Below are 6,525 nucleotides of genomic sequence, written 5' to 3'. Positions count from 1 at the left end.
TAGGTGTTTCTCATATTCTAAATAATGCTGCAATGAATCTTGTCTCAGGACAAAACTGAAGCAGTGTTGGGGAGAAGGCCTGCATGCTTAGGTTGGATAACGAGTAACGGTTACCACCCACCACTGTGCAGCAGTTACCTCCCTCACCAGCTAGGGGTGTTCATCCTTTACCTGTTGCCAGTCTATTATAATAACTACTGTTGAGCTGCTCTGTACCAGGTACTTCACATAGTTTGATTCTCAAAACCACCCACGAGGTTAAGTAATTTACAAGATCGCACAGACATTTATCAGAGTTGGGAACAAACCTGGGCGCTCAAGTTACTCAGAGTGTAAAGCCCACAGACAACCATTCTGCATTAAGTAACGTGTCTTCATTTGTGTGGTGCGTACTTCAACACTTTAAATTTGCCTAGTAGTGTTTCATGAATTGAGTATTTTATTCATTCTCGTCTGTAATGCTTGAATATTGGTTTTTGTGTAAAACGTTCTTATAAGGATCTTAACTATTTGCCAGGTGGTCAACATTTTCCCACCTTGTAATATCTTTGACCTTTTGCCATCTGGAAGCCTTACATTTAACTGTAATCTATCTCTGGGTTTTTATGGTTTTTCTTATGTTCTCTTAATGCACACTAATATATATTCAATGGGTATACATTTACCCATAGAGAGGAGAAGACAGTGTTCTGTGTACAATCAGGAAGCTCATAAAACCCAAAGATTTTTAAAAGTATGAATGGGAAAACATTGTTTTTTCTTCTACCTCAAAATAGCACCTGATGATAATGGGAGAAGTATCAATCTGGCCTAAATCAGTTTGTTTCCTATTCAGGGTTAGAAATTTTCTATAGCATCACTTTTCTGTAAAGGTGAAGCAGAATTTCAAAAAATGGCTCAACTGACTATAGTTTGCAGCCCTCAGAATACTTTAGATATGGGAGAACACACTGTCATGTTGACTATTTTACAATACATTTTAATATCATACCTAGTAATCACCTAGAATCCTCAGGACATGGACCCGTTTGGATAAATGCTGTTTCACAAAAGACTGAATTTTGTATTTAATTTTCCCTTAGATTGTCACGTTATGACAATATTTCCAAAAATGTCTAGTCATTTTAGTAATTGAACTTTGAAAATTAAACCTTTAGTCTAGTTCATCATGAACACTGGTAAAGCCTGAATAGCAATTAACTTAATTTCTTGGGTGAAGTCCCCAAAGTTGACTTGATTTCTATTTGTCCTTGATTCCTCATCAGAAAGAAGTGTAATGTGCCCGTCTCCAAAATAGCTGATGGAGAGTTACTTTCTGAAAGGCCAAAAAATAAATTTCACATTCAGTTAATGTGAGCAATGACCACACACTTTTATCAGCAGCTTTCAGGGTATTTTCCCCTGTTACCACTTGACAGTTTATGTATACCCAGACTTCTGTCTTGCCTGTGGTATTTGCTGTGGAGGGATGTCTCACTCTATGTAATCCTGGCACAAAACCGTTGTGTCATACTTTTATGGGGGAGACTGAGTCTTACTATTTGGAGAAAGATTCCTTTTCTCAACGTATTGAGTAGGTTTGGTTTGTTTAAGCTCTTGTGAACAGGATGATGAATTTTCCCTGTGCTGTTGCCACTTGGTTGCAGCAGATGTGCGATGGCTCTGTGGTAGTGGTCTAACTTTGCTAGCTCTGGGTACTTCCTAAAAGACGGCCAGTCACAATTAGTTATTTTTGAGTCTATTTGCATATAGTTTTTAAACAATATAAGCATGTGTAGCATAACTGAAAACTTTAGGATAAATTTAGCTTTTCTAGTAACTAGTGGTTTCACTTTCCCAGAATTGTTCTGCTTAAGGACGGGTGGCAGTACGGTAGAGTGGAAAGAGCACATTTTGGGGTAGGAGAAGATCTGGTTTCTTATCCAAGGGTCCAGACTGTGCACCCCGCCACTCCGCCCCAGCACTGTAGTTTTTAGGCTGATCACCTAGCTTTTCTAATCTCCATTTTCTTATCCAAATCTATAGAACATAACCGACCGAGTCTGTGTCTGATGTTGTGGATTCCTCTAAGGCAGGGTTTCTCAACCTTAGTTCTGTGGACATTCCGGGCTGGATAATTTTTTTTTTTAATTTAACACAGATTGTTTCTATGTAAAAATTGGATATTTTGTTCATCATGGATTTTTTACTTGAATTTTTTTTTTTTTTGTCTGTGCGGCATACCGATCTTAGTTCCCCATCCAGGGATCAAACCTGTGCCCCCTGCAGTGGAAGCGCAGAGTCCCAACCCCTGGACCACCAGGGAAGTCCCTACTTGAATTTTTTAATTAAAGTATAGTTGATTTACAATATTATATTAGTTTCAGGTGTACAACATAGTGATTCAAAAATTTTTATAGATTATACTCCATTTAAAGTTACTGTAACATTTTGGCTGTATTCCCTGTGCTGTACAAGGTATCCTTGTGGCTTATTTCTTTTATACATAGTAGTTTGTATGGGCTGGGTAATTGTGGTGGGCCACCCTGTACACTGAAGAATGTTTACCAGCATCTATGACCACTACCCACTGGAAGGCCTTGTTGTAACAACCAGAAATGACCCCTGCCCCTTGAGGACTTCTGCTGTAGGAAAAGTGACTTTGAACTTCAAACAGAAAGAAGTAAACCGGCACTTAACTGAATGCCTTCTAGTGAGCTTGGCTGTGCTCTATGCTCTTAGGTTCACAATAATCCTCTCATTGTTTTATAGATGGCAGAATGAGGCGAAAGACCATCTGACCAAGTTAAAAGGTTAATCAGAACTTCGATCTGACTCCGAAGCCCGTGTTCTCCCCGTGGTAGTAAAGTGACCACAGCACGCACTTAGCCAGGCGTAGAAGTTGGTCAGCACTGTCGAAACACTTTCATCCTCGCTGAAAACTCATAATGGGAGGACTCAAAATCTGTTCTCTGAAATTCTCCATAAAGTTCGATCATGGTAGGATTTGCAGTGTTTTCACCAGGCTGTATCCAGTTTTCTAACCCCATGCTTATATGAAACACCAAAGGTTTTCTTTACCAAATACACATTCTTAATCCAGTGTTTTCAAACCTGGTCAAGACCACAATTTTTCTTTAAAAACAGAAAGAGAGTAAAACAAAATAGTGCATCAGAAGCAGGTGAGGTATTATTTCTTTTTTTTTTTTTGTTCTTGCAGTACGCGGGCCTCTCACTGCTGTGGCCTCTCCCGTTGCGGAGCACAGGCTCCGGACGCACAGGCTCAGCGGCCATGACTCACAGGCCCAGCCGCTCCGCGGCATGTGGGATCCTCCCAGACCGGGGCACAAACCCGTGTCCCCTGCATCGGCAGGCGGACTCTCAACCACTGTGCCACCAGGGAAGCCCAAGGTATTATTTCCCGATGCTTTTGTTAGACAGTTGAAATTGTTCATTTAAAAAACAAGAAACAAGCTTGGCTTTTCTTTGAGCGCTGGGTTAGAAACAATGATTTAGAACACTGGCTACATTTCTCAGGGGCTTTTAAAAATATACACCCCCCCCCCCCCAGGTCCTGATGGGACCCGGGCATCAGGAAAGCTTCCCAGGTGAGTGTAATGTATAAACTGAAGAACCACTGGACTGTTGACTATATGTGAACTGTCCTATGTGATAACTTTGTTATCTCAGCCTTAAGAACTTGCAGTTCCACTTTCTGAGCAATGATGCTGTATTCTGTAGATAAACTGATACATGCTCACCCATTTACATGTTTCTGTACTTAGCCTTTTCTCACTGGCTATAGATGTTCACCACCCCTCACCTCAACAACCTCTGCACAAGCACATCTCCATCCCAGAGGTTTCCACAAACGTGCTTTTGTCTTTTATTATTAAAAATAAGTAAAGTATAGAGAATTGGGGAACAACCCCCTCTGTACTGAGTCCTGGCTTCAGCTGAGTTGGGGGCTTTACTGATAGTAAAGTAAGTGCTTGCGTGGCTTTTCCGTCAAACATATGTGGGTTTACATTCCAGCTCCACGTTTTACAATCGGCATGGCTTTGGCATTGACCTCCCCTGGCCAGTTTCCTCCGTTAAGATGGGTTTGTCCCTCCACGAAGTAGTTGTGAGGATTAAAGGACTATGTATCCAGGAAGTGTTGTTTGGTGATGCTGGCGCAGAGCAGACACCCAGTGAAGGCCACCGTTAACGATGACTGAAGGGCTCCATCGTCTGTCTCCTTCTTGCAAGTTTTCTTCTCTGCCGTCAGCGTATCCTGTTTAATCCTCACCTCCCAACACTACACACACACAAACACACTGATTTTTTTAAAAAATGTCTTCCCTTTCATGTTTTCTGTGGGAAGTGTGGCTTTTTAAATAGACGCAGGAAGTCAGATCATGCCTTTCTTCCAGCTCGGTGAATGAACCAGCCACTATTGGTTTAATGGAAACTCCGCGTCTGCTTTTATTGCCCAGGGCTACCTCTTTGCTAACCACTTCCAGGCCGGGGAATGTTCTGAAAGCCAGATGGGGCCAGAAACATCTCTGGAGAATCTCGACTTGACAGTCCATAAGCAGAGAACACTATCTTCCCAGTTCCAAAAATGTGGTGATTTTCAGAATTGATGAATTGTCTTGTTTACTAACATAGAAAGCCTCTCTGCAAGAGTCGTTTTAATAATATCCTTTTCCCTTCAAACGACAACAATCCCAGAGTAGCATTTTTTTTTTAATGCCCCACCTTTTAATTTAGAAAAGTTGAAAGCACAGTGCAATGAATACAGGACCAGTCGCTGCAACACCCCTACATCTTCACCACGACGCTTCTCAGCACAGGGACCTCCTCTTCCCAGCGGCAAGTCTGTCATCACATCCAAGAACCCTCCTGTGGGCATGATAGTATTATCAGGTCCAACGTCCCCAAAATGTCCTTTACAGCTATTTTTCAGATTCAAGATACAATCAAGGATTATATGCTTCCTTAGGTTGTCATAATCTGCCCAACACTTTTTAAATGGTATAAGTTTTGTTTGAGAATTTTGGGCATTTTACAGCAATACTATACATAAGCGTTTTGCCTAAAGGATAGCTTTTTTAGAGGAATTGGAAGATGGCTTCTTATCAGTCAAGTAATTTTTGTTAGACAGTACTTGTATCCACTTATATAAAAAAAAAGTGGCCTCCAGGGTCTAGAAGAATGATCCTGGCTCCACCCGGAATCTCAGAGGGACCTGACCAAGCTTCCAGGAGCTGTAGCCAGCCTCCCCCTGAGCACCTGGAGTGGAGAAAAGACCACAATCCCTCCTTGATGGGCCCCTATTTTCTACCAAGTCATCCTAAGAAAACAAACAACTTGTGTCCGGAGGCTTAGCCAAGCCGTGCTCCTGTGGGTTGTCCAGGCAAGAGGAGAGAAGAGAGCCTCATCCTCTAATCCACTGATTAGAGACCGGGGTCCTGACTAGACTTCATTAGTAATGGCAGGTCACTCACACCAGGGTCGTCAGGCTCACAGACCCCGTTGGTCAGCTCTGAGTAGGAGGAGGGAAGAATGGGTTCAGAAACCAGGTCAGAGAAGAGCCAGATGTTTCACTCCTTCGTTTCATGACTTGGCCCCATTTTCTTCTAACCAGGCCAGACCAATTGGAAGGTGGCACCTGGAAGTATCTGGAACCCTGCAGGCTTGATTTATAAGATGGGTTTTGTTCTCAACACTGCTGACTTCCTATAATGGCATCATTTCCTCAAGGGATTAGTTAATAGAGAGAACACTGCTCTCAGCAACGCAACGCTCATGCAGAGCTCCCAGCTTAAAACAGTACCAGGTAGGCAGGCTGGGACCCCGAGGATTAAACTCTAAATGTTTGGTCCGAAAATCAAGGATTAAAAATGAATACTTAATTAAAATAGAGAGAAATCCACTGTTGAAAGGTTTATAGAAAGCACGGTGGCAAAAGAGGTCCGGACAAGTTAGGCTGACTGCTCAAAGGTCTAGAAACAGAGGTGGGAAGCCTGTTTGGGGAGCAAAGTGCCCCCCACTCCCTTTTTAACAGCTGAGGAAATAAAGGCCCAGAGAATAAAGCAATGATATGCTCTGGCCCGTCAGCAAGTTGGCGGCAGAGCTGGGACCGGGTTCCCTCTCTGCCACTGGAGCCTGGATTCAGTGGGAAGGAGAAAACTCAGGGATCAGACCCAGGTCAGGAAGGAAGGAAGGAGAAGTGGGGAGGGACGAGGGGTGGGGGAAGGCGAAGGCAGGCAGACAGACAGGCACAGTCTGAGAGTTTGAGGCAATGGGACTCGATCGTAGACCTTACGGGACATGCAGAGGATTGTCTGTGTGCCTAGCGTCCTCCTCTTCTCCCGGTGACAGTGACCACAGGGCCTTTGCATCTCTGTGGCTCTAGGAGAACAGTCATTTTTGAAGGACCCAGCCCCAGACTTGAGTTGGTTGGGCCAAGGTAAGTGCTGACCCAAGATTTGTCAGCAAGTCCCCCTGCTAGGGATTTGGGACTTGGAACCCAAGAGAACTCTAAGTCCATCTCTCTCT

The sequence above is a fragment of the Tursiops truncatus genome, chromosome 18 (assembly GCF_011762595.2).
Source record: "Tursiops truncatus isolate mTurTru1 chromosome 18, mTurTru1.mat.Y, whole genome shotgun sequence".
Lineage (NCBI taxonomy): Eukaryota > Metazoa > Chordata > Mammalia > Artiodactyla > Delphinidae > Tursiops > Tursiops truncatus.
The sequence above is the reverse complement of the archived record's forward strand: the minus strand, read 5'-3'. Positions refer to the sequence as shown.